General features: G+C 34.2%; 1 non-coding gene across 1 annotated transcript; it reads left to right on the top strand.

Annotated features, from left to right (window-relative positions):
* Positions 1 to 503: 503 nt before the first annotated feature.
* Trnam-cau (transfer RNA methionine (anticodon CAU)) lies at positions 504 to 594 on the top strand. The gene is given in 2 exon segments: positions 504 to 540; positions 559 to 594. It is a non-coding gene; the product is annotated as a tRNA-Met (tRNA).
* Positions 595 to 8,543: the final 7,949 nt, after the last annotated feature.

Raw genomic sequence — 8,543 nt, 5'->3', positions numbered from 1 at the left:
GGAAGGGGGACGGGGGCTGGGCTTAGTATGCCCCCATGAAATTGCTTCGGTAAATGTGTATTTCAGCATGAACACTTGACACAATGCCATCTTCAATATTTATGCTTTTTTAAAAACGCAATTTCACTACGTTGGTAGCTTTTTATATGCCTGTTGTCCGTTCCCAGCACTTCTGCGATTATAAGTAATATGGTTATGAGAAGTCAAAAGGAATAATGTCTCAATTTGTGCTATTTCTGGATTTTAGGGTTTTGTTGGTGGGAGTAGGGGTGGCATCAGCTGCGCTCCTATCCGTTTGGATTTACCCATGGATATGAAAACAAATGTTGTGTTCTCTTTATGAACGGGCTGTATAGCTTGAACTTACAACACTATTATATTGTCTTCCTTCACATGCACAGCTTGTAGGACAATTTGTAAATTGTTTCTTTATGACATGTCTACACAAAAGAACAATTACAGCGTGTTCAGATATACGTTTCGTGTTAATGATTTCGTCAAGTGCCTCGGTAGCGCAGTAGGTAGCGCGTCAGTCTCATAATCACACAAACACGAGCCATCTGAAGGTCGTGAGTTCGATCCTCACCCGGGGCACATTATCTTTTACAATTTTGAAATAGGAACAGAATAATATGAATGTACAGACATAAGAACACTTCGCTAGCCTAGGTGTATAATGTTTACTTATTACTGAAAATGTGTGGAACAAAGTGACACCAAAAATGTCCAGCGAAATACGCTTCCCTGGTTTATTTTTTATATATTTCGTTTTTTATTTTTCTAGTCAATGAAAAGATAATTTTAGCAAAATGTTTTGACGCAATAAACACTGATGTGATTTAATAATGACAAACATTGTTTATAATGTCTTTAAACCAAACATACTTTAGAGAAGTATTTAGGTTCTCACTGTTTCTAGGGACTACGGCTTTTACGCTGACTTCAGTGGCTTCGTCCGCACACATGCCCGCCAGCTTAGCTCAACAGGGAGAGCGCAGATGAGTACGATCCCCTGGCGCGGCGTATGTTCTTCGTGACGATTTGATAAAAGACATTGTTACTCAATACATTCGTCCTCCATCTCTGAATCAAGTGGAAAAAGTGGCAGATATTTTCAGATTTTGAACTTCACCTATTGCAATATTTAGTCTACAGTTATATATTTTAGTTAAAAGATTCTTACACATTTAGAGTATTCGCGCTTAATATGTATGAACCAATACTCAAAACAAAACAAACAACAACAATAACTTCTCTTTCTTAACCTTAAACCACAGCTATTGACGTAGGAACAATTATACACCTTTTGAGTCTCGTAAAAGCGTTTGAACATTTCGTGATATTTTGTTGGTAATATTATTTATTTACACGATTAAACCAATGTTCTTTAAAAATACAACAAACATCTTTGGTATCTCTTTATATCCTACGAAGATATTTGATTTCACAACATTCTGAATCTCTCAAACGCATATAAACATTTACAAGATTCAGTTGCAAGTACCCCTTTACCCATTTATCGAACGCTTGATGCTATGTTTCGCACATATTCCTTTGTTTACAAAATGCATTATTCCAATGTAAACAATAAACTGAACATTATGGTAGTATTTATATGATTAAAAGTGCGTTCATTCGTTTGGACTATTATTCAAATGTTCAATATTTTAAAATTTGCACAAATTGCAAACAAGTATGTATGCATCTTGCAAACTAGTAGCGTCACTGTTATTTTGTGTAGCTTCAGGGAGTGGCTCTACAGCTGGTATATTATCATGCCTAAAGCTTAGTTAGCATTCTGGTGAAACTTTCATTCACCTATACCTATACCTATACCTATTCATCAGTATACTTAAAGATAGGGTATAAAGCTACTAAATCTTCAATATACTGAGACAAAACCAATCGTCACGTAATATTTTAACCTTGTCATTATAGGTTGGTAAGTTTGTTTCCTTTGGCATGCCAAGGGCCTGGTATATTCAATACTTTTTTTGTGATATTCGACTATCTATAAAATAGATTGAGATAATTCATGTCTACATACCGAGTTGTGACATCTCCGAAATAATTTCAGTTACCTGTATGACTTTTTTACATTGTACAGTATAATAAAACTAAGTAAACTGATGCAAATGTTGTATTGTTTTATTGATTAATTAAACCTGTTGTGAATAACGATTCAGCATGCGTATCTACCAACACGTCACAATATGTATGTTTTAAAATTCTATATTATACATTTTCAATTTCTATGTATGTTAACAATCCAAAATGTTTCTAAGTAATTTGTATAGACGAGGTTGAAAAAACATTGTATTTACAAAAGCTTTCGATCAAAATGAAGTGTATGTAGTAGCCACAATGTCTACACAATTCTCCATTAATATATATGGCGGTGTATATTTCTGTTTATACAGAACCAGCCACATTTCCATCATGCTTCCTAAGTGATTCCTTTATCTGAGGAGAAATATAAACATCTAATTGATAAATCATCTAATTGATAAATCTCCAAAACGTAATGCATAGAGCTTACATTACAATAACGTTGTTATAACTAACAGCGATATATGTTAAGGTATTAGAGTGTAAAATGTTGTTTTGTTTCTTACTGTATAAGGGTTATATTAAATTGCCGTTTTGTATAATAATAAACTTGTAAACGTTTGCTTTTAATGAAGACAATTAACAAATAAGTAAATGATAAAGAGTTTGAACAATGTGCAGAGCATATGGTCGCTCATATCGATAAAATATATGAATACATAGCTACCATACCAAAACTTCTTGAATATGTAACATGCAAAACTTTTCTTAATGGAAGCGTTACACAAAAACATATTATTAGCTGATTAGCACTGTGTTCCTTGTAGTTTTCGGAGAAAAGTAAAATGCATGTAATTTCATCTACAGGGTAATTAGTCGGTTATATCCACACAGTCGGGTAACTAACGAACGTGTTTTAATGATCTCTACATCTACATCTACATGATTCTTCCAACAATCATTAACGATTATAACTGGAAGGCGCTTGTCTGGGCAGTGTTAAAAATGAGAAAACTCATTAAGTGCAAAGAATAAAAATTACTACAGGTGCTAAGTTAAAAACATAGTGAAGGAAGTTACTGCAGATGTACAGTGGCCAGCCGCTCAGCAAATATGTTGAGGCTGGGGCTGGACTGTACATATTGAGGAAGGCCATTCCATAGTCTGATTGTACGGGGGAAGAAGGAATTCATGTGGTATTGAGTTCGGGACTGTGGAATTAGGTAGTTCAGGTTTCTGGTCGGAGTTAGATGGTTATGGTCGACGCATACATGATTTGTTCGGATTTTGTAAAAATAGATGAGAGAAGATTGTATGCGCCGTTGTTCTAAAGTTTGCCAGTTTAGGGTGTTAATCATCTGGGTTACACTGCTTGTATATTTATAGTCGTTAAAGATAAACCGTGCAGCTGATCTTTGCACTTTTTCGACTTTGTATGAGAGGGACTTTTGCCAGGGGTGCCAGATGGATGAGCAATACTCGAGTTGTGGACGGACATAGGTGTTATAGGCTTTGACCTTTTTGTTTGTTGTCTGAACATTTCTTTTGATGAATTTAAGAGAGTTGTTTGCTTTAGAGGAAATAGTATTAATATGTTCAGACCAGTTTAAGTCTTTAGTTAGTGTAACACCTAAGTATTTAGCGGTATCGGTAGATTTCAGTTCCTTGTCATGCAGGGTGTAAGGAAACATGACAGGGTTTCGTTTGCGAGTAATTCTCAGCACCTCACACTTGTCTGGATTAAATTCCATTGACCAGTCCCGTTCCCACTTTTCAAGGGCGTACAAATCTTTTTGTAGTGTTTGTTATACAATACAATATTAAAAGATTCTATAAGAATATTTCAATGGTTGAAGATGCGGATGGAAATATCTGTCTCGAGGGTAACTATTTAGACGGCAGAGCCTCGTTACCATAAAACAGTTACCCGAGAGCCAGAAATTTCAATTCGCACCTTCAGCTAGTGATATATGCTTTTTCTTGCATACCGTATTCCTCAATTAAATGAAGATGAAAACAAAACAAATGCCTTTCTTCTATAAGCACTATTTCATTGTAGTAGCCTATGAATTTACGTATTCATTCATAAATTTCAGCACGTGAGTCATCTTACGCCCAGGGGTGTAAGACGAGTTTCTAGCACCGGCAAAAGCGTCTGAAAGTCCTGTCTTTCGTGCAGGAATAATTAATCTCTTTTGTAGCTGCAAAACTGACATAAATTATTTGACGTGTTTTTACATTGAATTAATTTTACCTTTACCAATATTTATTTTGTTTTATCACCAATACATATTTCTGAAACTGGAGTATGTACTTTTGGCAATCGTTTTATGTTTTAAACTGGGCTAAATATCAGGAATAGAGCTAAATGTTACTAGTATCTTAGAACAAGTTTGTACATGCTCAAATCCTCTGACGGCGTTTCAGCCATCAAGAAACAGACAAGAAACAGATAATACACCGGGATATCAACAGATACGATACACACACTACTCTAAAATATGTGGTTTGAGTCCTGATGAAATTTCCAGACAACAGAACAGTTACGTTAGATGTACCAAAGTAGCAATTCGATAACATAATTTTCCCTACTTTTCATTTTGCATTTTAAAAGTTATTTAGTTATTTAGTTATTTTTCAATTGCACGCACGACGTGAGATCTTGGCAAAAGCAAACTATCTGATATAAAGGTAACTGATCCTAAAAATGGGTACTTTTTGTACATTATTATACACATTTCACCGATTTGCATCCACAATATTTTTTTTATTTCTAATGGTGTTATGTAAAATTCATACATAAGTGCGGTGTGGCGGCTATAAAAATTTTCCCGGAACATGCAAGATCTAGATAACGATGTGCTATTAATATTCTTTTAAATTCGAACACTTTATCTACTTGACCGTTTGAAATTAAAGTATTATTATGGAACTCTAGATATTTCATAAAATATTTTAACCAATAATAGTCATTTTAATGTCTTAAGGCTTGTTGTTGCTAGCTACTACAGTACTGCATAACTAATCTGGAAGCATTCTTACTTTACTGATACGATGGAGAATTTAGATAGGAAGCCTTTATGAGTTTTTGTTATTAAAAACCTTGTTTAAACACCGTTGTTGTTACTAGCAAACATGTGTTTCCTTGCAGCAGTTCAATTTAAGTATGACATTTATCATGCTAGAGGGAATAATTGATTTTAAGTAATATTTTATGGACGCAGACTACATAGACCCTAATGTAATATTGTCATGATTTCTATCTTTGAAAATTACTCCTCCTCAAGTTAAAGTAAAGAAACAGTAAACTTTGAAATGCACCTTGTATCCAATGATATATTATATTTGTTTATCTTTATATAAAGCACTTTCTAGAGTTGATCGTGTCTGCAATCAGTTATAGCAAATACTATCTTTAGTTTTACTTAACGTTTCGGTGACTGTCTCTTTAAATTACACATTTTGTACAAACAAAATGTTTGTTGTCTTTTCTCATCATTTATTAGTCTTTACAAATATACATAAACAAACTTTAGTTCAGACTTTAAGATATTCCTTTGGTATTTGGCGATTCGTTACATGACATTAAGAGCAATTTGTCAAGGATAAAAGAGTTCTGTTCATTACTCATATTTGAACAGCTTCCTCCATTTTTGCAACATACGGTATGTTACATTTGTGTCTCTTTAGCAAAGAAATCTTGTATGAATTGCTAAATGTCATTTTTAATTATAATTTGTCATTGTTATAGTAAAACCGTCAAACAATCTGTAAAGTCGCAAGCTTTTTATAAAATATAGCAGTTTCTGTTGAGATAGATAGAAAGTTAGTGAATACATAGAAAGAAAGACAAAACATTCCATTAAAACGTCACTAGAACAGTTTATCAGAAATTTCAAAACCAGTTATTGTCCTTATACATGAAATAACTTTAAAACTTCATTTTATTTACAGCAACATCTGCCTGTAATGAATGAAGCTGTTTGTCAACAAAAACACTGTGCTGAATGTATATTGATAGCATTTTAAATTGAATCATTACAACCGCTGACACTCTAAATTGTTAATAGTTCATTTAATTCAGCACATTCAGAGACCGATTTAAAAGGCACTTTTTGGCACACTAACCTAGGTATATGCGAATACAATGTATGTACCTTTATTAACATTGCTGCAATACATTCTTATGTTCCATACGAAAGCAATACATTTTATAATTATAATATAACAAAAAGAAAAACAAGCAAATTTATGAAAAATAAGAATTTGCTTAAAGACACTGATATGCAAGGTATGTGGCCTATGGTCTGCGTTTTGGCAGTAAGAGCCAATATACAAGACTGGACGATTGATAGACTTGCTTCTGTTTATCATATTAAGCTATTGTATAGCTACTGTGCAGTACAAAGGAGTTGATGAATGTGTAAGAGATATGATCGCTTATCACAGAATATAGAGGCAGTGGAAGATGATTTAATTAGTACAGTTCGATACTAGGTCATACGTGTTTACATGTTTTCAAACCAAAATTGCTCTGCTTACAAAATGACCTTTCTACTTTTTGATTATGTTTTGTTTTAGCTTGAGCTCACGTTTTTCTTATACAAGACACACTAAAATATGGAACTCTGAGTTAAGATTACAAAACGCAATCTTTAATGTTTACAAACATGATATTTACGAAAACGAACTGTAATATATATTATAATCCTGAAGAAACAGATCTTGTGAAACTGAAACATATTATCAATTGATTAACTTTTTGTTTCCTTGCAGTTGGCGGAGAAAGATAAACGTCACGAAGATACTTGTTCAGTTATATTCAGACAGGTGAGCATCGTAAACAATATTCCATACATTATTAATTGATCAACAAGTAGGACAAAACATCAAAGAAGGGCAACGCTCAGGGACGCGGTGGCAAAAAAAAAATGAGTTAGGAGCTCCATCCAGCATATGGTGGATACTTGATGAGGAAAATTACCAACAAACAAGAAAATATAGAAGATGTATAACACGAAACGGACAAAAACAAGTTGAAGATATTGACACCGCAATGGCACGCTCAGTAACCTCTATTAAGCAAACTGGGAGTGGGGGATTTAACGCCTGTCAACCTTGAACTTTCAACAAGTCAGACAAGTCAATGTAACAAAAATAACTCTCCGCTCAGAAAGGCTCTAACGTTAGTGACAATCAGATTGTTTAGAATTAAACATTTAATGATAAAGTTTGAACTGATTAAGATATTAGAGTAAGAACATTTCTGCAAGAACTTTTAAGAATTAAAAGAATAACAAAAGCAGCACAAATTCAATATTTGGAACTTGGATTCAAACCATTCAGTTTTAAAATTGCTAACAGTTAAAACTGTTAAAACAAACTCCAAAAGTCAAAACTAGCTGCAAACAATCTACAAGCTACCAAACTTTTTAACTTTACTGACATACAGTGTTTTTTAGAAAACTATTGTTATGATATTAGTTTCAATCTAGTCACCTTCAAAACGGGTTATCTTCGCGACAGCGCTAATGCATGCCGAGAAACAATGTACAGCATCATTTATTATTTCCGAGTCCGTTCAACGAGTATCAAATACTGTTTGAAGTTATATCTTTCAAATTTTAAATGATTTGAGCCGCGCCATGAGAAAACCAACATAGTGGGTTTGCGACCAGCATGGATCCAGACCAGCCTGCGCACCTGCGCAGACTGGTCAGGATCCATGCTGTTCGCTTTCAAAGTCTATTGCAATTAGAGAAACTGTTAGCGAACAGAATGGATCCTGACCAGACTGCGCGGGTGCGCAGGCTGGTCTGGATCCATGCTGGTCGCAAACCCACTATGTTGGTTTTCTCATGGCACGGCTCATTTTACTGAAGTATAATAAGGAAACAATCTTAATGACATTTATTTATTACCTGTGAATTCCTGAAATGCAAGCTAGTACTAAAAGTTTCACAACTGCATAATTATGTTATACTTGCCCGTACTGAGTCTGAATGTCCATTCAAGGTTTAAGTAGAAATACATTCTATTCCCGAAAATGTCATCAAAACAGTGACATTCACAGTGATTTTCCATTAGACGTCCAACACCGTCCAATTGTTTAAAACAGTCTACTAAAAATCTAGCAAACGATCCTATCTTTTTATCTGCAGAATTTGTCTAGTATTGTCTGAAGTTTTGAACAATCTTGATTAAGTCAAATTCTACATTTTAGAACAAATTTTGATCTGAACGTGCAAAACTACCTTAAAGCCTTCTGATACTACTCTTAACTGAACCCAGTATTAATGCTTATTACTATATTTATCTGTCTGGGCTTAAAGTCCCATATTTCTCTGAAATAGCATTATTTTCCTAAGAAAGAAGACCACGAAACATTGTCAGATTGTAGAGCTCCCTAAATGGTACAGAAACAGCATATATTTGGTCTGTGTTGACACTTTACCCTTCGAAAAATAATCGCCGCAAAACGCCGTTTAGTTTTT

Source organism: Mercenaria mercenaria, chromosome 5 (assembly GCF_021730395.1).
Source record: "Mercenaria mercenaria strain notata chromosome 5, MADL_Memer_1, whole genome shotgun sequence".
NCBI classification, from domain to species: domain Eukaryota; kingdom Metazoa; phylum Mollusca; class Bivalvia; order Venerida; family Veneridae; genus Mercenaria; species Mercenaria mercenaria.
Note: the sequence above shows the minus strand (reverse complement) of the source record. Positions and strands in the feature narration are given on the sequence as shown.